The 24250-nt window shown below is 42.6% G+C and overlaps 1 protein-coding gene across 1 annotated transcript in view; it reads left to right on the forward strand.

Moving 5' to 3' along the window:
• CAPN9 (calpain 9) overlaps nucleotides 1–24250 on the forward strand; it is a 1247204-nt gene that overhangs the window by 258862 nt on the left and 964092 nt on the right. The gene's annotated exons all lie outside the window — the stretch shown is intronic.

Below are 24250 nucleotides of genomic sequence, written 5' to 3' on the forward strand. Positions count from 1 at the left end.
GAGGAGGGGGTGGTCAAGTGTATCAAAGGCAGCAGAAAGGTCCAAGAGTAAGAGTATGGAATTAAAGACCATTGGTTTTGGCTGTTAGTAAGTCGTTAGTGAGTTTTAGGAGGACAGTTTCTGTGGAGTGCTGTGGGCGAAATCCAAACTGAAGAGGATCAAGAAGGTTATTTTCAATGAGGTGGTTGCTCAGTCGGTTGTAGACTAAACGTTCAAGGAGTTTGGAGGCAAAAGGGAGTAAAGAGATGGGTGTTAAGTTGTTAAGATTGGTGGGGTCTGAGACCTTTTTTGGTATGGGAGTGACTAGTGCATGTTTTAGAGGGTTGGGGAAGATGCCAGTAGAGAGTGAGAGGTTGAAGATATGAGTTAAGGAGTGTAGGGTTGAGTCAGATGGTGACCGTAGTATTTGAGAAGGAACAGGGTCCAGGGGGCAGGAGGTTAGGTGGGCATTAGAAAAAAGTTTAGCGACTTCCTCTATAGTAGCTGGGTCAAAAGAAGAAAGTATTGATTGTGCATGAGGACAATGAGTGTAAGGTGAGGGAGATGTCTGTATAGCGGAGATCTCAGGACAAATCATCTCAATCTTATTTTTGAAGTGATAAGCAATCTCCTGGGCAGTGAGTAAGTTAGTGTGTGGGGGTAATGGAGGAGGAAGTAGAGTGGTAAAGGTAGAAAAGAGTTGATGGGGACTGCGTGAGAGGGTGTTATTGAGAGTGATAAAGTAGGTCTGTTTGGCAGTGTGCAGGCAGGAATGGTATTTTTGGAGGGCAGATTTATATTGGCTGAAATCTTGCTGTGACTTGGTTTTACGCCACAGACGCTCAAGAGCACGGCTACGTTTTTTGAGGCTTCTGGTATTTTCTGCCAGGGTTGTAGCGGTTGGGGCCTGATTCTGTGCATAGTGAGGGGGGGCGAAGGTATCCAGGGTGGATGACAGTGAACTGTTGTAGCCAGAAGTAGCCAAGTTGGGGCAGGACAAGGATGAGTTTTTCGTAGAGACAATCTGTAGCAGAGAAAAGAAGAGGATTAAGATCACGACGGTTTCTACGGGTAATAGTTTGGTAGTTGGAAAGGAAAGGAGGAGGCAGACAAGGAGAGAGTGAAACTAATAAGGTGGTGATCAGATAGAGGCAAAGGAATATTGGAGAGGGTGTGCGGAGTGCATAGGTAGGAGAAGATGAGGTCAAGGCAGTTGCCAACAGAGTGAGTGGAAGCACTTGTCCATTGTTTTAGATCAAAAGAGGAGGTTAGGCTCAGCAGCTTAGAAGTAGCAGGAGTGTTAAGATTAACAGGGATGTTGAAGTCACCAAGAATGATTGTTGGAATTTCAGAGGAGAGAAAGTAGGGTATCCAGGCGGAGAAGTCGTCTAGAAGGAGAACAACTCGGGGGGGGGGGGGGTCAATGGTCGAGAAGGATATGGGGGTTTTGGTGGGTCGTAGACTTCATAATAGCATGCAATGCCAAGCTGCAGTTTCTAAAACTATTAAAATACGAAACATGTGCAGAGTGCCTTCAAGGCTCTGTACTATCAGGAGGATCAGAGAAAACAGGATCAAACAGCCTTTCCACACAATGCACAGGATTAACACCTTAGGTTCCACAGCGAGTATAACGAACATGCTTTACTGCACATATGGCCTAATTTTACTATGGGATCTTCAGGAGAGAATGTCTGTGTACTTTGCAAGCTACCCGGGGGTGGGGGGGGGGGGGGGATGGACTGGCTGTAACCACAGATGATTCCTGTGTGTTACCTGTGCAAATGAGCCCTTAGGGCCCATTCACATGTGAGGTTGGGTGTCAGATATGAGTACTCACTGAGGCCGAGATGCTGAAAGCAGTAACCTCTTGTGACTAAGCACACTCCACTCATGGAGATGGTACAGAGGGTGAAGGGCACAAAGAGACACGAGTCAACAGCAGGCAGGGCAGGTCTTGCATGAAGGTCACCGGGAAGGAGACAGCTGTGCAGGACTGGAAGATGCTTAAAGTGGAGGGCCACCCTGAAAACAAAAAAAATATTAAAAATTACAAAAAATATAAAAAAAAAAAAAATGAAAAATTTTTTTTTTTTTTACTTACCAGAAATGCCTGTTGCTAGGCACTTTCTCCTAATCTTCCTCTTCCTCCTCCGCAGAGATCTTCTGTCTTCTGTCTTCGTCGCTGCGTCTTCTGGGTAATGGGTCGCGCTGTGTTCTGGGAACTGTGTGTTCCAGAACACAGCGCGTCCCATTCAGAAAGCGCTGCGGGACTCGCGCATGCGCAGTAGCTGCGGGACTCGCGCATGCGCAGTAGGAAACGGGCAGTGAAGCCGTAAGACTCCACTGCCTGTTTCCCTTACAAGGAATGGCGGCGCCGGGACCCGAGAGCCGAGGGACGGGTCGGCCTCGGGCGGCCGACATCGCGGGCGCCCTGGACAGGTGAGTGTGTTGATTAAGTCAGCAGCTGCAGTGTTTGCAGCTGCTGACTTTTTTTTTTTTTTTGTATAACCGGCCCTCCTCTTTAAGCTCAGGGAGGTAGATAAGCAGCTAGTCCAACAACAGGCCAGGTGTCAAACACCAATGACTGGCAAGAGTCTCTTAGATAGGCAGAACAGTCTTGTGCTGGAGGTCTGTAAACAGGCTGATGATTAATTGCTGAAGTCTGATAGAAAGTCCCTAAAACAGGCCGAGGGTCAAACACAGATAACTGGAGGCAAAGTCTGTGAGCAAGCCAGGGGCCAAGCACTGGAGACAAATAGAGTCTGGGAGCAGGCCGAGGGTCAATCACTTGAGGCAGGAAGCGATATCTGTAGACAGGCCGCGGGTCAAACACAGGAAGCAAGTAGCGAGGTCCGAGAGGCAAGCTGAAGGTCAGATGCAGAAAAGATCAGTGTTACAAGCAGGAAACACAGGAAGCTGAAAGACAAACCAGCAACTTGGTCATTGCACAGAGTGGCTTTTATAGGCAGTGGATGCGCATTAGCCGATCCGCTGTATTGTGCCCAGGGATGCGCCGGGTGCCACTCTACCACGCATATGCATAGGAAAGCAGCGTTATTGGCGAGGCTGGTACTTCTTTCCTGACGTTGGGGAGCAGTAAAATCACATTGTTGAGCTGCACTTTTACTACCCAGCTGGGGATCTAGTGATAATTAAAGATCTCTATAGTAAATTAACTGGTGTCTGAGGTTCAAAGGCACCACATTCTGCCAGAAAAATTCAAAAAATACAGTGGGGCAAAAAAGTATTTAGTCAGCCACCAATTGTGCAAGTTCTCCCACTTAAAAAGATAAGAAAGGCCTGTAATTGTCGTCATAGGTATAGCTCAACTATGAGAGACAAAATGTGGAAACAAATCCAGACAATCACATTTTTGAAAGCATTTATTTGCAAATTATGGTGGACATAAGTATTTGGTGTGAAGAAATCAACTGTGGGTGCAATAATTAGAAAATGCAAGACCACTGATAATCTCTCTCGATCTGGGGCTCCACGCAAGATCTCACCCCGTGGGGTCAAAATGATCGCAAGAATGGTGAGTAAAAATCCCAGAACCACACGGGGGGACCTAGTGAATGACCTGCAGAGAGCTGGGACCAACGTAGCAAAGGCTACCATCAGTAACACACTACACCGCCAGGGACTCATATCCTGCAGTGCCAGACATGTCACCCTGCTTAAGCCAGTAAATGTCTGGGCCCGTCTGAGGTTTTCTAGAGAGCATTTTAGTGATCCAGAAGAGGATTGGGAGAATGTCATATGGTCAGATGAAACCAAAGTAGAACTGTTTGGTAGAAACACAATTGGTCGTGTTTGGAGGAGAGAGCATGCTGAGTTGCAACCGAAGAACACCATACCTACTGTGAAGCATGGGGGTGGCAACAGCATGCTTTGGGGCTGTTTCTCTGCAGGGAACAGGACGACTGATTCATGTACATGAAGGAAAGAAGAGGCCATGTATTGTGAGATTTAGTGTGCAAACCTCCACCCATCAGCAAGGGCATTGAAGATATCCCTCCAAGGGATGAGACTGACAGACACAGGCTGGCGTTCCAAAAGGGTATAAAAACCCTGGCTGGCTAGGCGAAGATGGAGACTGAAGGGCGGATGGCAAAAAACAGAGGCTGCAAGTAAACGCCACCAGTGATACAAGCCGACAGACATAGTTAGTAAGGTTGAATAAAGACACCAGTCCATCCAGTTCAACCTGAGCGTGTGTCTACAGTTGTCCCTATCACTGTACATTGCACACTTACATTGGTCCCTACCCTCAAGGAGCCCACAATCCAAGGTCCTCATTCATATACTAGGGCCAATTTTGAACAGAAGCCAATTAACCTATCTGCATGTCTTTGGAGTGTGGGAGGAAACCCATGTAGGCACAGGGAGATCATGCAAACTCCAGGCAGGTAGTGTCGTGGTTGGAATTCAAACCAGCGACCCTTTTTACTGCTAGGTGAGAATGCTAACCACTACACCACTCTGCTACCCATAGTCTGCCGCCAAGTCCCACTAGGTGGCACCCTGGGTGTCCACACGGCTACCCATCCTTCTTCAAAAAGTCCAAAAAAAGAGGGTACCATCTAGTAATAAAAAAAAAATGACATTACACAAAATAAACAAACAAAAAAATTTAGGTTGCAAAACAAAGCTAGAACAGAATTTTAAGCAAATATGGCTAAACGTGGAGAGCCTGATAACAACGGTTGTGAGTCACTTACCAGCAAATATGGGCACCATTAGAAAAAATAGAGTATTATATGAAAACTGATGGCATCATTAAGCCTGGAGACTTAGTTGCTGCTAAATTATAAATCCGCTGCGCTGTAATAACAACTAGTCAACATCTACTTCTCTTTCATGTTGGGGTATTTACTTCAAAGCAACAGATTGCCTTTTAGACAGGTCAAATTTGTGATACAGACCCATTTTAAAGACCAAGGAAACGTAGTCTCGGGTCCTATGAAAGAAAGATCTTTGTTTTCCCAATGTAAAATGCACCACAGTCACATTTCATGTAGTTAACGATAACAGTTGTTTGACAATCAGCAAAAAATTTCAGCTTATAAATGCAGCCATTTGGTAAAGTTAAAGGGTTGTACATCATCGCCGTTTTTTACCTCAATGCATTCTATGCATTGAGGTGAAAAACCTATTGTAGTGCACCAGCCCCTGAGCTCCCCCATTTTACTCACCTGAGCCCATTCGTTCCCATGCCGGAGACACGCACACCCTCTTTGGCCGGTGTCTCAGCTCTTTATTGGATAGATTGATAGCAGCACAGCCATTGGCTCCTGATGCTGTCAATTAAATTAAATGACGCGAGCGCCGGGGGGCAGAGCTGAGTCCTGTTGTCTATATCTATGGACGTAGCAGCAGGACATGGGAGCACACCCGCATGTGCGTACGCAAAGGAGTTCGCTTCTCTGACGAGTGTTGTGGAAAATTTTAGATGTATTTATTATATGTATTGTCATAAGAGTCCCCCCGTGTTCATTCTCCCCTAGCCCGCTATAAAAGAGCTGACTGGGGCAGACTGACGATGGTTGAGATCCGTTAGGTAGTGGATAACTTCCTGGGATTGGAAAGAGGTGTTTGCAGAGTGGGGGTATGTCCACCAGCAAAAGTGCCCCTTGTACACTGTACAGACGATCGTCTGGGGCATATGCTTGCTCTGCAAGGATTGGTTGTAGGCGGATGTGCGCTCATTGTCTCTGCTGTGTCTGATCACCACATGGAGATAGGCAGTGCACATCTGTGGATAACCTTCCATCCACAAGGAGGAGTAAAATAAAACAGCTATACATTGTTCTCTGGAACAATGTATATTAAGGATTTTTATCAATGGAATTGTAGTCATCGTTCATTGGTTTTGTATGGTTTCCATCATTGAAAGCATTTAGTCACTTTGCGTCACTGACTGTTTGAATGTATACATGTCTGTGATTGGTTCTTTTGAAGGGAAACAAATGTCTAATTGTCTGTGAAGACACCACTTTCTGCTGTATTGTATTGCATTGTATTGTCCTTATATGGGCATTCACATCCTGTGTTGCTGCTGTGAGGTCACAAGCTTTGTAGGAGGTGTTTAGCTGGTTGGAGGGAAACCCTCCAGGCAGGGCGTGGCTTCCTGTTGAAATGTAAATAAAAGATTTGTCCAGGTCAGCGAGGACACACATGCTGACCATTTGGAGAATGTAAGAATGCTGGTGATGTCTCTTTAATGGGGAACCAGAAGGGCCTGGCTGAGGAGCAGTCAGGCTGAAATGAGGATGTTGGAATGCGGGTGATGTCTGAATACTTGGATGAGTGGGTTTGAATGTAAGAAGTATTATATCATTAAGACGGAAATGTCAAATGTGTGCTCTGTGTATGGCCAAAATTTCCAGAACACAGGTTACTCGAGAAGAGGAGGAGCCAGGAGCGCCGCTGAGGGACCCCAGAAGAGGAGGATCAGGGCCACTCTGCGCAAAACCAACTGCACAGCAGAGGTAAGTATGACATGTTTTTTTTTTTTTTTTAAAGAACCTTTACAACCACTTGAACTATTGTGCTATTGTGCCCTCTCTATAAATCTGCAAACATTACATTTACTGCAAGACGCAGTGCCTGTGGTCATTTTGGCCTTAGTTTTAATTTTAGAAGAATTGACCAATGGGTCTTTTAACCACTTCGTTACCGATTGCCTATTTCTGAGCTTCTGTGTTTACAAGTTAAAAACTGTTTTTTTTTTTGCTAGAAAATGACTTAGAATCCCCAAACATTATATATATGTTTTTTTCTAACACCCTAGAGAGTAAAATGGTGGTCATTGCACTACTTTCTGTCACACTGTATTTGGGCAGCGGTCTTACAAGCACACTCTTTGTGGAAAAAAATACTTTTTTAAATTAAACAATTAGACAACAGCAAGGTTAGCCCAATTTTTTTATATTGTGACAGATAATGTTACGCTGAGTAAATTGATACCCGGCATGTCATGCTTCAAAATTGCACCCGCTCGTGGAATGGTGACAAATTTTTACCCTTTAAAATCTCCATAGGCGATGTTTAAAAAATTCTACAGGTTGCATGTCTTGAGTTACAAAGGAGGTCTAGGGGTATAATTATTGTTCTTGTTCTACCGATCGTGGCGATACATCACATGTGTGGTTTGAACACCACTTTCATATGCGGGCGCTAATCACGTATGCGTTCGCTTCTGCGCGGGAGCTCGGCGGGACGGGGTGCATTTAAATATTTTTTTTATTATTTATTTTACCTTTTTTTTTTCACTGTTCTTTAAAAAAAAATTGTGTTACTGGCCTCAAAATGTGAATTAAGAGAGCCGATGATTGTAGACGCGATGAGATAAGTTGATCAGCTTGGCGTGGACTGCAAAGAATCACACAAACAGCATGAGATATGACCACTGACTTTATGGCTGGAAGTAGTTCCATTTTTACATAACAATACATCTTTTACATTTTTATAGTTAAATGTTTATAACCATTAACAATATATAATACAGATTTTAACTAAAGTATTTTAAAGTAGTTACAACAACAGACATTACTATATTTTAATAACATATATATTCCTGTTATTCAGTGTTATAGATAATTATCTTTATCTCTCTGGTACACTTTAACTGTGCAATAATCATACTGGCAATGCATTGCTTTAATACAGACATTATTTTGGTAGTACTCTTTTTTTTAACCACTAGATGGTACACATTGCCTGTCTGTATGAAGCAATGCATAAGCTTTACATACAATAGGTTTTTTTACCCATTTTATTAACAGTTTTCAACATGTGCTTTCTAAATCTATGTCATTTTTCATAAATCAGGTTTAAATATACATATTTAGAATGGTTTAGTGCTTATAATAGTTATTTGTTCTGACTAATGCAGTATTTTCATGTTTTTATTCCCTTTTCACTTGTTTCTCATACATGGTGTTCTAAAGCTCTAATTACAGCAAAACTATGGCATAAAATCCACTGAGACTTTTCCTGCATCTGCTAAAGATGTTTAGGAATCTTTCTATCACGCTTTAATACAGATTAGGAACGATTTAGAGTACATACCTGCAAAGAATCACACCAACAGCATGAGTTATGACCACTGACTTTATGGCTGGAAGTAGTTTCATTTCCAGCATTTCCAGTCACATGGTGTGTGGCCTTATATAGACTCTGTGTACCTTCTCTGCCATCTACTGGTTGTTGATAGAATAGCAGGAAGGTATTTCTTTGCTTAGAAAAAAAAAAGGAATATGTACTTTGCTTTGGGGTGTCTGTTTTGTGACCATATAAACCCCAGTCCATCACACTCTCCCCTCCTTCAGTTAATGGCTCCCGACATTAAACTCAATTGGTATCTGAAGTGATTTAGGTTACCCAAATAGGTACTGGTGTCCACCAAGGAGCTATGTTAACTACCTGTCATGGAAGTAGCTAGCAGTGTAAGAGTTTGTATGGTGTGAATCTGACTTGGTATGTATCTTGGCTGACCTAGTGTGTCATATGTAAAGATCTCTTTAGGCTTAGCTTGTCTGGTAGATCTTCCGACAGGAGTTGATTCTTCTCCATCAACATCATTCTCCATTTGCATATTTTGGTTCACAGGTAAGTCTTGACTCAATGAGGATAATTCTGCAGTGTCTAGTCCCACCATGTCTGTAGCCCAGATTTGGTCGCCAACTACTGTTCCATCATTTTGTTATTGTTCAAGATTGGATGTGGTGGTTGTAGGATACAACTCTTCAGCAGAATCTCTTAATGGGATTTTCTGTACGTTTTGAGAGTTTTTTTGAGACACAACACGATCATGACTTTCTGTAGTCTCTGGTATATAAGGATAATACCATCTTTCTTCACCTGAACATTCCTCCTCCTGGTCCAGATCCATTCTGATCTCCTTTCTGTTACTTGATTGTCTTTGTTTCATCTGTGTCCTTTAATTGGTAGGTCATTTACTGGTAGTAAAAGATTTCTGTGCAGTACTCAAATAGTCTTTTTACCTCTTTCAGGCTAAATTTTGTACACAGGACCATCTTTGATTCTTTCTTTCACTTTGTGTACTGATTCTTCCCAGTATGAAGTTTACCAGGTCCTCCTCTTTCAGAGAGATTTCATATTAAGACCCGATCACCTGGTTGAAGAGGTGCTCCTTTTATCTTTTTGTCATAGTACTTCTTCCCTTTAGAAGATGATTTTTGGCTATTCTCGGATGCGATTTTGTAAGCTTCTTGCATTCTGGATGCCCATTTATGAGTAAATCTTGGTTGACTTTCTGATTCCTTTTCCAAATTTAGGTTGAGCATTAGGTCAATGGGCAAATGAGGAGCTCTTCTGTACAATAGAAAGAATGGCGAGTATCCTGTGGCTTCATGCCTGGTGCAATTGTATGCATGAACCATATGTGGAAGATGTTCTTTCCAATCTGACTTTTTCTCTTCCTCTAAGGTGCGAAGCATCTGTAACAAAGTACGGTTCAGTCTCTCCACTGGGTTACCCTGTGGATGGTATGGAGTAGTTCTTGAATGAGAAATCGCTGCCAATTGTTGCAATGTCTGAAACAAGTTGTTTTCAAATTATCTTCCTTGGTCATGGTGGAGTTTCTCTGGATAGCCAAAACATGGTATGAAATCTTGAAAGATCTTTTCTGCCGCCGTTTTTCCAGATTTGTATTTAGTTGGATACGCTTGTGCAAAGCGTGTGAAATGATCAACTATTACAAGTATATACTCATATCCTCCTTTGCTTTTCTCCAAGTGAAGATAATCAATGGATACTAACTCCAATGGTGAACCGGTAGTAATCAAACCCATAGGTGCTCTTTCGTGATATTTGGACGCTTTTGTTTGATGCTGCTGCACTTCTTCAGCACATATTCAATGTGTCTTTGCATAAACGGCCAGTAAAATCGTTCACGTGCTAGGTGAGTTACCTTGTCAGTATCAATGTGACCCATGTCCTCATGAAGATTTAAGACCAATGGTTTTAACTTTTCTGGTAGAACTAGCTGTTTTCGGGTTCCGGAGTGTAGGTAAAGAATTCCTTAATCAACTATGAGTTTGTTCCATTCATGTATCAAACGTCTTGTTTTGCTGGTCATACTCTCCTTTTCTTTGTGGTTTGGAATCCAGTCGTTCTCCTTAAGCCAGACCACTTCTGTAATGTTGGTATCGTCTTGTTGTAATGCTCTGATATTCTCCTGAGTCATTGGGCAGATTGTCTGTCCTTTCAGCAATTCTTCAGACACATCACTTTCTGAGTGAAGAGTCAATGAAGCCACCCATAGTGCTCTGCAAAAGTTCATACAGTGGTTTAGCAAGTCGAGAGAAATCTTGAATGAAGGACCTGTAGTAGCTCAGGAATCCTAACAAAGATCTGATTCCTCCCACTGTTTTTGGTTCTTTCCTTTCAAATGTAATACCGCTTCAAGATCTTTTGGGTCGTTTAAAGAGTTCACACTTCTTCGGTCTAAGTTTGATACCATGCTCGCGCATTTGACTAAGCACTTGCCTAATAATGACATGCTCCTGAAAAGTTTTTGGAGTAGTAAAGTACGTCATCCAGGTATGGGGAACAACATAGGTCTCTGATGCCCTCTAGTACATTCTCCATGCATCTCTGAAAAGCTGCTGGGGCATTAGTTAATCCGTACGGAATACGATTCCACTCCAAGAGTCCCCAGGGGGTGTTGAAAGCCGTCAGATGTCTGGAGTCTTCACGCACAAAGCCTTGATGATATGCACTACCCTGGTCCAGGATTGAGAACCATGTAAATCTTCCTAAGCTATCCAGCAGATCTTGTATTCTGGGTAGTGGATGTCTATCTGGGATAGTCTTTCGGTTTAACTCCCTAAATTCAACACATAATCGTAGGCTACTGTCCTTCTTTCAAACACAAACATGCCAAAGAAGATTTCATTACCCAACCTCGGTCAAGAAGGTTTTGGATATATTCTTTCACTTCCTTGTATAGGGGTTTCGGCATCTAATTTTAGCGTTTCTGGACAGGATTTTCATCTTTCAGATTCATCCTCAGTTTCAGGTTAGGAATGCATCCTATGTCTCCCTCATCTCGAGCAAAGACATCAGATTCATCATATAACATTTGTCTCGCTATCTCCTGTTCTCCTGAGAGATCTTCCAAATTGACAGGTGGGTGCCACTTAACAGATTTGTTAGTGAGTAGCTGATTTCCAGTGTCCACTTGATTCAACTGGTTTACATGAAACACCCTTTTCTTCTGGTCAATTCCCTTTCCATCGTCTTTGTTTGGAGACAACAGTAGAATCTCGGCTGCTGGAGAAATGGTACCCAATACTGTTCTGAGTGGAAGGTAGGTGTCATGTTGAACACAGTTCAGTATAGGTATCTTCACCAGTTTAGAGAACCCATTTGGCACATCTACCACTGAAGGAAATAGTTCAAGTCCTTCCTCAACTGAATATTTGAGAAGTGGTTCAAAGGCATGATTCCTCCTATTGGCCACACTCTAATTCTGCATTTGACTTCACAGAGCTCCCCTCCCTTAATCTGGAGTCCCTTCTTCCCCACTTTGACCAATACAACTATTGGATATGTTTCCTGGGTCAGTTGCTTGACTGACAGCATTGACAATGTTATTCGCTACACTCTGTCTTACTTTTATAGCTTCACTCACCAAGATAGTCAGGTTTTGGATGCAGTTTGGTCAGTCACGGTTTTCTCTGATCAATTCTTCGATAACATTAAACCCAACAATTGGATTGTCATTGTAGCAGTCACTCACCAGCATTGGCACATAAATGGCACAGAGTTTCCATGTCCACTACTTTCAAATTCCAGGCAGACTTCAATCCATCCGATGAATGGAATTATAGAACCATTTGCAGCTGTAATGGATAAGTTGTCATCACAAAGTAAATCTTGTATGTGCCTAATGGAGACGCTGGGTAGAAACTTTTCTAATAATGCCTTCCCGACAATGCTGACCTGAGCTCCTGTGTCCATCAACATGTCAACCGGAACACCATTCATCCGACATGACAGTAGGCATTTTCCTCCAATTAATTGTGCTACACATTGTTTGGAGAATCCATTCTCTTTTGGGAGTGTTCTAGTTGACCGGTGGGTGAATACCCTGTTTACTTTCGCACGGGACAGACCATTTGAGGTGGTCACTGGTTGTCCCTTCCCAGTGACCGTCTGTCGTTTCCTGACTGCCTTCTTTTCTTAAAGCAATCAACCGCTCTGTGTCCTGTCCAACCACAGTAGAAACAATGGTAGCAGTTCTGACTCTCTTGTTTAATGCAATCATCACACCTGGGCTTGCAGTGAGCTGTATCTGGAACTTGAACATTGGTTGGTGGCTTAGTCATTTGGTTTCCAACAACAGGAGTTTGCTTCATCATCTTTTCCAGGTTCTTTGTGAGAGAAGAGACCCGTGTTAGTTGTGATTTGCTCTAGCATCTCCCTCAACTCTCTTTCGCAAGGTGTCTTTGTCACTATTACCTGGTGTCTGTGATAATTGAGCAGTAAGAAGTTTATGTTTAGGTGCACTGTTTAAGCGTCTCTGCCTTTCTGTTTCCTCATCAACTGATCTGGTGACCTGCTCTATGATGAAGTCATCCATTACTGTCAAATCAGACAAGTAAGGCTTGATATCTCTTCTAGCATTAGAATTTTTCTCATTTAGTCCCTGATACATGTATGAATGATGTATGAAGGAATATGCCTTGCAAGAGTTTTTTGTCATAGTTTTATTTTATTTTTTTTATTCTTTATTTACTTTTCAAATTTCCATATAAAAAAAGTATCACAATAATCCATACCTTTACAGATCATTTCAATCACTTAACAAAACATAAACCCATCATGACCCCCACCACCCTCCCCTCTTCCCCCCCATGTGCACTATATCTCTTCCCTATATAACATCCCGACCTCTCTCTTCCTTTTATTTTTTAATTTTCTCCTACCCCCCTTTTTCCAATCCATCTACTTCAAATTCTAAATTCCTTGTGTTAATTCCCACACGTACCTCCAAGAACTTTTAAAACTATCCCACTCCTTCCATTTGTCTTTCCTCTCTACCTCTATTTCCTATTCCCTCTCTCTATCTTGTTCCCGCTCTAGTTTTTGTATATAATTTACTCCATATATCCAATCACATATCCTGGGGCTTTCTATTTTCTGGCATTTCCTTGGGATCAATCCCTTAGCGACATTAAGTAAAATTGGGATTATCGAAGCTTTATAATTTCTCATTGGGCTATTTGTCCAGTCGAACAAGCAGACCCATGGATCAAGAGGGACAGGTTTGTTAGTTATTTTCTTTATAAGTTCTATAATCCTTATCCAGAATTTTTTTATGGTGGGACATTCCCACCATATATGAAACATCGTACCTTTCATTTTACACCCTCTCCAGCACTCTGGTGAGGTCTTAGATTTAAAACTACTCACTTTATCCGGGGTAAGAGACCATCTTGCTAAGCATTTATCGTTTATTTTCACCATCTTAGAGTCCAATGCCGATTCATGTATCAATCTCCATATTTTTCCTAATCTACACTTAGTACAACTCATGCCTATTTCCCTCTCCCATTTCTTGACACATGGAGGGACCTCCATTCTCTGCTTCTCCATAAGGATTTTATAAACTTGGGCATTATTATTATTTGAATTCCCCTTCGCCACCAGGGTTTCCATTTTTGTATAGTCTTCTTCCGATCAAATTGAATCGGATAATTTTTCCACAAAGATTTTCAACTGGTTGTACCTCCATATGTCAATTTTCCACCACTCTGTGTCCAGTTGCAATGCTTGAATTATACACATTTTACCTTTATCCATACATCTTTCACTTGAACATCTTTTTTTATCCAATTCCCTCCCACCTCCCTCTTCCCCGGTGCGAAAAAATCATTATCTTTTAACCACTTAACAACCGCCCTATAGCCGAATGACGGCTACAGGGTGGTTTCTTAACTCTGAGAGGCCGTCATATGACGTCCTCCCAGAATTCCGCTCTCGCGCGCCCCCTGGGGCGCGCACTCGAGAGCATCCGTGACCGCCGGGTCCACAGGCTCATAGCGGCTGTTTACCACGTGATCGCTCCGTCAAATGACGGAGTGATCACTTGTAAACACACCGGCGTCATGTTATGACGCCGGTTCCTCCCTCCCCCTCTCTGTACCGATTGGAACAGCGGAGGGGGAAGAGATCGGTGTCAGCAGCGATGTGGGCTGCATCTGCAGTGCCCACATTGCTTCTCACCGAAAATTAACCCCTCAATTTCCTGCCATACCCTGCCATACCCTGCCATACCCTGCCATACTCTGCCATACCCTGCCATACCCTGCCATACTCTGCCATACTCTGCAATACCCTGCAACGCTCTGCAATGCTCTGCAACACCCGCCAATACCCTGCAACACTCTGCAATGCTCTGCAACACCCGCCAATACCCTGCAATGCTCTGCAACGCCATACTCTGCAACGCCATACTCTGAGATACCCAGCCATACTCTGTGATACCCAGCCATAGCCGGGGATACCCTGCAATACCCAGCCATAGACACCCCCCCTCCCTCCGCCCTCCGGTGCTTCTACCGACTCGCCAATACGATCAAATCCAGAATCTTTTTTTTTTTTTTTTTTTTTTCAGGCTTCCCAGCTTAGAGGTGAGATGCGGGGTCTTATTGACCCCATATCTCACTGTAAAGATGTTTACATTCAGACTGTAAGGATGTTTACATTCCTTGTAATAGGAATAAAAGTGATCAAAAAATTTATTTTTGGGGAAAAAAATGTCAAACTAAAATAAATAAAGTAAAATGAACAATACATTTTTTTTTTTTTTTTAAAGCGCCCCTGTCCCCATGTGCTCGCATGCAGAAGCGAACGCATACGTAAGTCCCGCCCACATATGAAAACGGTGTTCAAACCACACATGTGAGGTATCGCTGCGAACGTTAGAGCGAGAGCAATAATTCTAGCCCTAGACCTCCTCTGTAACTCAAAACATATAACCAGTAAAAAATAATTAAATCGTCGCCTATGGGGATTTTTAAGTAGAGACATTTGGCGCCATTCCACAAGCCTATGCAATTTTGAAGAGTGACATGTTAGGTATCTATTTACTCGGTATAACTTCATCTTTCACATTATGCAAAAATTGGGCTAACTTTACTGTGCTTTTTTTTTTTAAAGCACAAAACTGTTTTTTTTCCAAAAAAAAGCATTCGAAAAATTGCTGCGCAAATACCATGCGAGATAAAAAGTTGCAACGACCACCATTGTATTCTCCAGGGTCTTTGCTAAAAAAAACATATATAATGTTTTGGGATTGTATGTAATTTTCTAGCAAATAAATGATGATTTTTACATGTAGGAGAGAAATGTCAGAATTGTCCTGGGTGCTCCAGAACGCCTGATGGTGCTCCCTCGTGTTGCATGTTGGGCCTCTGTATGTGGCCACACTGTGTAAAAGTCTCACACATGTGGTATCGCCATACTCGGGAGTAATAGCAGAATGTGTTTTGGGGTGTAATTTGTGGTATTCATATGCTGTGTGAGAAATAAACTGATATGACAATTTTGTGAAAAAAAAAAAAAGTAAAAAAAATCTTGATTTTGTAAAGAATTGTGGGAAAAAATGACAACTTCAAAAAACTCATCATGCCTCTTACTAAATACCTTGGAATGTCTTCTTTCCAAAAAGGGGTCATTTGGGGGGTATTTGTACTTTTCTGGCATGTTGGGGTCTCAAGAATTGAAATAGGCCGTCAGTACTTCAGGTGTGATCAATTTTCAGATATTGGCACCATAGCTTGTGGACTCTATAACTTTCACAAAGACCAAATAATATCCACCAATTTGTACTTATTTTTACCAAAGATATGTAGTAGTATAAATTTTGGCCAAAATTTATGTAGAAAAAATTACTAATCTGCTAAATTTTATAACAGAAACAAAGAAAAATTCATTTTTTTACAGAATTTTCTGTATTTTTTCTTTTATAGCACAAAAAATAAATACCACCAAAAGAAAGCTACATTTGTGTGAAAAAAAGGACAGAAATTTCATATAGGTCCAGTGTTGCATGACTGAGTAATTGTCATTCAAAATGTGAGAGCACCGAAAGCTGAAAATTGGTCTGGTTATTAAGGGTGTTTAAGTGCCCAGTGGTCAAGTGGTTAAATAAATCAACGGAGAATTATATTTCCATTCTTTTTTGTGCATGTATTCTATCCCATATTTTAAATGTGGTGCAAGTGATATCATGCATCTCCTGTCCTAATTTCCTGTACTGTGGTGGATTCCATATCATGTGACCCAAGTGTTTCTCACTCATAGTGAATTTTTTATTCCTCCATCTTTTCTTACTATTCTCCGTTGTCCATTCGACTAACTGTGATAATACAACCGCATAATAATATTTTTTAAAATCGGGAACCGAAAGGCCTCCGTGTTTTTTTTCCTTGATGTAGGACTGCAGCTGAAATACGCGGTTTATTGTTATGCCATATAAAGCTAGAGATGATACCATTTAGTGTTCTAAAAAACATTTGAGGGATCGATAGCGGGAGCATTTGGAATTTATAAAGGACTTTGGGGGTTACCATCATTTTTATCGTGTTTATATGACCGAACCATGATAGGGGAGCAGTGGACATTTTTTTGCTTCCCTTCTTATCTCATCCAATAACGGAATACAGTGGTGTGAAAAAGTGTTTGCCCCCTTCCTCATTTCCTGTTCCTTTGCATGTTTGTTACACTTAAGTGTTTCGGAACATCAAACCAATTTAAACAATAGTCAAGGACAGCACAAGTAAACACAAAATGCAATTTGTAAATGAAGGTGTTTATTATTAAAGGTGAAAAAAAATCCAAACCATCATGGCCCTGTGTGAAAAAGTGATTGCCCCCTAAACCTAATAACTGGTTGGGCCACCCTTAGCAGCAACAACTGCAACCAAGCGTTTGCGATAACGTGCAATGAGGCTTTTACAGCGTCCTGGAGGAATTTTGGCCCACTCATCTTTGCAGAATTGTCCTAATTCAGTTACATTAGAGGGTTTTCGAGCATGAACAGCCTTTTTAAGGTCATACCACAACATCTCAATAGGATTCAGGTCAGGACTTTGGCTAGGCCACTCCAAAGTCTTCATTTTGTTTTTCTTCAGCCATTCGGTGGTGGACTTGCTGGTGTGTTTAGGATCATTGTCCTGCTGCAGAACCCAAGTTCGTTTCAGCTTGAGTACACGAACAGATGGTCGGACATTCTCCTTCAGGATCTCTTGGTAGACAGCAGAATTCATAGTTCCTTTTATCACAGCAAGTCTTCCAGGTCCTGAAGCAGCAAAACAGCCCCAGACCATCACACTACCACCACCATATTTTACTGTTGGTATAATGTTCTTTTTATGAAATGCAGTGTTCCTTCTACGCCAGATATACTTGGACACACACCTTCCAAAGAGTTCCACTTTTGTCTCATCGGTCCACAGAATGTTGTCCCAAAAGTCTTGGGGATCATCAAGATGTGTTGTGGAGAAATTGAGACGAGCTTTGATGTTCTTTTTGCTCAGCAGTGGTTTTCTCCTTGGAACTCTGCCATGCAGGCCATTTTTGCCCAGTCTTTTCCTGATGGTGGAGGCATGAACGCTGACCTTAACTGAGGCAAGTGAGGCCTGCAGTTCCTTGGACGTTGTTGTGGGGTCTTTTGTGACCTCTTGGATGAGTCGTCGCTGCGCTCTTGGGGTAATTTTGGGCGGCCGGCCACTCCTGGGAAGGTTCACCACTGTTCCATGTCTTCGCCATTTGTGGATAATGGCTCTCACTGTGGTTCGCTGGATTCCCAAAGCTTTGGAAATGGCTTTATAACCCTTTCCAGACTGATAGATCTCAATTACTTTCTTTCTCAATTGTTCCTGAATTTCTTTGGGTCTTGGCATGATGTGTAGCTTTTAAGGATCTTCTGGTGGACCTTACTGTGTCAAGCAGCTCCTATTTAAGTGATGCCTTGATTGTGAACAGGTGTGGCAATAATCAGGCCTGGGTGTGGCTAGAGAAATTGAATTCAGGTGTGGACAACCACAGTTATAGTATGTTTTAACAAGGGGGGTAATCACTTTTTCACACAGGGCCATGATGGTTTGGATTTTTTTTCACCTTTAATAATAAACACCTTCATTTACAAATTGCATTTTGTGTTTACTTGTGTTGTCCTTGACTATTGTTTAAATTGGTTTGATGTTCCGAAACACTTAAGTGTGACAAACATGCAAAGGAACAGGAAATGAGGAAGGGGGCAAACACTTTTTCACACCACTGTATAATTTATAAGGTAAGTCATCCTTAGGGTGTCCGTTAACCTGATTCCTAAATACTTAATATCTTGTTTTAAAGTTGAATTCTTTTGCAAGCCTTTTTTCCTCCCACCTACTTAGATTGATATTTAGTATTTCCAACTTGCTGGGGTTTATTTTAAGATTGGAAAATTCTCCGTATTTTTTCAAAACACTCAGCAAGTTTGGAATCATAGTCTTGGGGTGCGATATAAAGAAGAGCACATCATCGGCAAAAGCTGCTGCCTTGTGCTCCTCCTTACCCACCCTTATCCCCCTAATATCCACACTGTTCCTAATATAGGCCAATAAAGGTTCCAATGTCAGTATGAATAACAAGGGGGACAAGGGGCAGCCCTGCCTAGTTCCATTTCTCATTAAAAAAGGACGAGATGAGTATCCATTCACCTTAACCGATGTTTGGGGGTCCTTGTACAATACCTTGATCCAGCTGATCATCCTAAGGCCTATCCCCATGATCTCCAGGACTTTTAACATATATACCCAGTGCACCCTGTCGAAGGCCTTTTCGGCATCCATTGACAGGAGTAGGCTGGGGTCCCCACCATTCCTAGCGGCCTGCAAAAGCATTAAAGCCCGAACCCCGTTATCTCTGCCTTCCCTACCAGATATAAATCCGGTCTGGTCGGGATGGACCAGCTCCGTTATCTTCTCCTTTAGTCTATTTGCTAATAGTCTAGCATAGAGTTTAGTATCTGCATTTAATAAGACGATGGGTCTATAAATGGAACATAATTTGTTATCCTTACCTTCTTTTAATATCAATGTTATAGAGGCCGATAACGCATCTCTCCCCATATCACATTCTCTACCCAATTGATTCCAGTACTGGCATAGTTTGGGCACTAATATGCCTTTAAACTTTTTAAAATACAGGGAGGTGTACCCATCTGGCCCTGGACTTTTGCCCGAGGGAGACTTTTTTAAAGCTTCATATATTTCTTTCTCAGTTATTGGTCTATCCATGAGGTCCCTATCGGTCTCTGACAGTGTAGTTAATGTACTAAATTTACAAAATTCTTGGATCCTTTCTTCCTCTTCCTGTCCATCCTGATGTTTCTTTTTTACTGCAGGCCTCATAATAATTCCTAAACTCCTGTGCTATCTCATTTGTAGTATAGATAATTTCTCTGGCTCTATTTTGGATTTTTTCCATAAAGTTGACCTCTCTTTTCATTTTAACCACCCTGGATAAGTGTTTACTTGATTTATTTACCCAAAGATACTGATTCCGTGTTATCCTATTAATCTCTTTCCTGGATTCCGGCTCCATTTAACTCCTCCCTCTTATTTACCAAAGCATGAAAAATCACCTGGAGTTGTCCCTTCTGCTTTTTATGTTCTTGTTCTAATCTAGAGATTTCTTCTATAAGCTTAATATTCTTTTCCCTTTCTCTTTTTTTTACTTGCCCCTATGGAGATAAGAATCCCTCTTATATACGCCTTATGCGCTTCCCAGAGTGTAGCGGCCGTGGTTTCCCCGTTTTCATTATGTAAAAAATGAAATTCAATTTCTTTCCGAACTTCTACTATTAACTCTTCATCCTGTAACAAACTTTCGTTCAACCGTCATGAGCATGGTACCCTCTGGATACCCGGTATCCCCATCTTCATAACCACTGGGGCATGGTTTGATATTGACATTATTTCAACCTTGACTTCCCCAACCTTATCCAACAATCTATAATCCACCAAAAATAGTCTAATCTTGAGTAGGTCCCGTGCACAGGGGAGAAGAAAGTATAATCCTTATCTCCATTATGCTTTACCTTCCAAACATCTGTCAGTTGGGCTTGATGGAGCTTTAATTTTATCGATCTTATTTGAGCTTTACTCGTCCCCTGCACACGCGACGTACTGTCCATCGAAGGGTCCAAGCCAAAATTTAAATCCCCTGCCAGGACCACCTCTCCTGCCCTACAGCCCTCTAATACACTCAACACCTTATTCAAAAATTTTATAGGGCTCTTATTCGGGCAATATACATTAGCTAGGGTATATAACCCCTCTCCAATTTTACCTTTGATAAAAATATAACGCCCCTCCAGATCAGACACTCTAATATCTTGAATTTTACTTTCTCTGAAAACCCCACTGCCACCCCCTTTGCTCCCCTAATTGGGGAGTCACTATAGAACTAGGTAGGATATTCTTTTGAAAAAAAATTATATTCGTCTCCTGGGTTATATGAGTCTCTTGGACAAATATCACATCCACCAACCGTTGTTTGATTTCTCTAAGGATCTTAAGTCTCTTCCCATAGGAATTTATTCCCCTAACATTATATGTCATAAAATTTAGCTCTATCTTCTACCTGGTTCGATAGTGGGCCCCCTTGCTTTTATATTGGATCCACTCACCTTCTTATCCTTTATATCCTTCCAAATATTTACTTGAGATACATGCACCCCCCTTATCACCTCCCCCCTCCTTTTGACCCCTCGTCCCCCCCATCTCCCAGCCTTTTCGGCCCAGTGTCCCATGCCAGATATCCTCACAGACCCCAGCAAGTCCACCTACACCCAAGGGTGGTGCTCAGGCCATGCCAACTCAAGTCCGGTCCCCCCGCTCCCCCCAACAAAGGGGGGGCCAGGGGAAATGGTAAATCCACATACCCGCTCATATCCCACCCGCATCCCACCCAATACTCTCTCCTTATATCTCCCCGTCCCCTCCCCCAATAAACTGGGGGAGGGAAAGGGGGGACATGCCTATGGGTGGCCCAGCCCCCCCAAGCAGCTCTATATCAACATTGGGTGTACATAAGTTTAACTTTAACCGCCATCCACCCCTCACCCCCCCTCATCCGGGTATATTAGGGACTGCTATGTCTAAATTTTTACAAAGCTCTGATAACTCCTCCATAAATTTTAATCTAACCGACCTCCCTTCTTTATAAACCACTAATGCTGATGGAAACCCCCAGCTATACTTCAAGTTGGCTGTCCTTAATAATTCTAAAAGGGGTTTTAATTTCCTTCTCCATGCAAGAGTCTCTGTTGAGAGATCGGAAAATACCTGAATCTCAGTTCCTTCATATTGTAGAGGTGGAATCCCTCTAAGTTTAGTCCATATCTTGTTCTTATCTTCAAACGCATGAAACTTGACGATGACATCTCGAGGGATATCCTCTCTCAGACCCGGCCGTTTCCTAATTCTATGAGCTCGATCTATTTTCAAGTCTTCTCCATCTCCTCTCCCACTAATAGAATGGAAAATCTTTTTAATTTTTTCCGTCAGGTCCTCCCCTTGCTATTCTGGGAGGGATCTTACATGTAGGTTTTGACGCCTACTTTGATTTTTCTGTCCCTCCACTTTATATAGGATATCCCTTTGCTTAATTTTTAGAGCTTCAATTTTAAATTTTAGGTCTCTTAATTCCTGTGCTTGCTTTCCCGAATTCTCCTCCACTTCCTCTACCCTCCTTAATAAGTGGGACATGTCCATCCTTACGTTGTTAATTTCAGACTTAATAGAGGATTCAAGCTTGCTAAAACATTTTCAGCATTTTGAGTTTTGTCGGTAATTGTGTCATATCCCCTTGTTCTCCGACTCAGCTGCTGCTCCTGCCCCTTCCATACCTATTTCCTCCTGGGCTTTATTTTCCTGTTCTGCCCTTTGTTTCTCAAGCTCCTTTTTTTCCTTAGCTGAAATTAGCTTTTTTCCATCCCTGGGCTCTTTAAATTACCATCCTTGAGATATTTCTGTATTGAGCTGGTATTTAAGCTCTCCCTTGCACTCTTAGGCTGCGTACACACGCGGGGACTGTTCGCTCAACTTTGTTTGACAAACAGTTTCAGCGGACAGTCCGCTCAAACTTAGCATGGACGGACTTGCCCACACACGATGAACGAACAGTCCACTGAAACCGTGCGCGATGACGTGAACGGCACGTACGACGGGACTAGAAAACGACGTCCTATACACTACAATGCAACCTTCGGCGTGTAAATCCTTTCTGAGCATGCGCGGAACTTAGTTTGACGAACAAGCCTACACACGAGGGGACTGTTCGCTGAAACAAAGTTTCAGTGGACAGTTTTTCGGAAATTCAGAAAAACTTTGTTCAGCAGACTGTTCGCTGAAACTGTCTGCTGAAAGCCCACACACGAGCGGACTGTCCGCTGAAACACTGTTCAGTGGACAAAGTTGAGCGAACAGTCCCCGCGTGTGTACGCGGCCTCAGGAGGAAAGAGTTAAAAAGCATTATAAAATGTCAGTCAGTCCTACTGCAGCCCTGAACTCGGGGTATCTTGCCCAACCAGGGTGGATGGGATGAGTGATCTGGATGGGATACACAGGGTGAACCAGCTTCCTCTCTCCTGCCGCTCACTCCAGATGTCCTCCTCACATTCACATAGGGTAAACAGGGGCGCTCAGTCTCTGTCAGATCCACTGCTTTCCTCCTCCTTTCTCTTTTACCGGTTCCCAGACAGGGCAGAGGGGGCAATCTGAGGGGCTTTCCCGGGCTCTCACCCCATTTAGCCTCCTTGCTGGTTCAGCGTGTCACCCTACAGAGCGTCTCCTCTCTCCTCAGCTCCTTGCTCGTACGGTCGCCATCGCCTGACCCCTCCCCTCTTCCTCCGACGTGTCACGTCTGCACCCCACACTGCTGCATGCTTCACTCACCCAGTTTTTTGTCATAGTTAAGCTCTCGCCTATCATATAGCTAGCCTGTAAACAAATTGTTGTGCTGTTTCTCTTTCTTGCTGGGTAGCATTGCTAAGGTCCTGAAATTACTCATTACCACTTCGTTCTCTCATATGTGACCTCAAAAACCTTTTCAATTCAGCAACAGTAAGATCATCTTTGTCAGTCAACATATCTTTAAAATGATCAGGTTTGATTATTCTCAACACTGTGCGTATAATTTCAGATTCAGGGAATTTTTCTGTTAGACCCTCGTCAATTTGTCTGCACGCGCTACTGTAACTCATGTCCGAACCATGATCTGAAATTACACCACCATGCATTTTGAATTCTCTATGTGGCAATAAAGCAACATCAGTTAATGTCACCACCTCCGATATCTGTTCCGATATCTGTTCCGTTGGTGTACTTTCCTTGATAGGTTTTAGTTCATTGATCTTGTCTTGGATGATGAGTAGGTAAGACATACCTTGATCTTCCAACTTTTCCAGCTGATCACTTCTTAAGTAAGGATGAGCCGAACACCCCCTGGTTCGGTTTGCACCAGAACCTGCGAACAGACCTAAACTTCGTGTGAACTTTGGAACCCTATTAAAGTCTATGGGACTCAAACGTTCAAAATCAAAAGTGCTAATTTTAAAGGCGAATATGCAAGTTATTGTCATAAAAAGTGTTTGGAAGCCTGGGTCCTGCGCCAGGGGACATGTATCAATGCAAAAATACGTTTTAAAAATTGCCTTTTTTTCAGGAGCAGTGATTTTAATAATGCTTAAAGTGGTTGTATACTCTTTTTTGTAACTTTAACCTACAGGAAAGCCTATAATAAGGCTTACCTGTAGGTAAAAAAAAAAAATATCTCCTAAACCTGTATGGTTTAGGAGATATTCCCCTCGGTATGCGCCGCTGACTGCAGCGGCGCATGCGCACGAGGGGATTCTCAGCCTGAAAATCCGGCAGTGGCCGGCGGCCGGAAAGAAATCTCCCGCGCGCATGCGCGGGAGTGACGATATCACGGCTCCGGCCACTCACAGCGCCGGAGCCGCGATACCCGGAAGAAACGCAGAGGGAGCATGTCAGCTCCCTCGGCGTGGATCGTGCCAGATGTCGGGGCCTCGTTCTAAGGTAAGTATTTCATAATGAGCTAGTATGCGGTGCATACTAGCTCATTATGCCTTTTGCTTTGCAGGTGTTAAAAAAAATAAAAAAATAGCGGGTTTACTACCGCTTTAAAGTGAAATAATAAAAGTGTAATATTCCTTTAA

This window comes from Lithobates pipiens, unplaced genomic scaffold (assembly GCF_037356315.1).
Source record: "Lithobates pipiens isolate NorthernLeopardFrog02 unplaced genomic scaffold, aLitPip1_a1.2 Scaffold_18, whole genome shotgun sequence".
Lineage (NCBI taxonomy): Eukaryota > Metazoa > Chordata > Amphibia > Anura > Ranidae > Lithobates > Lithobates pipiens.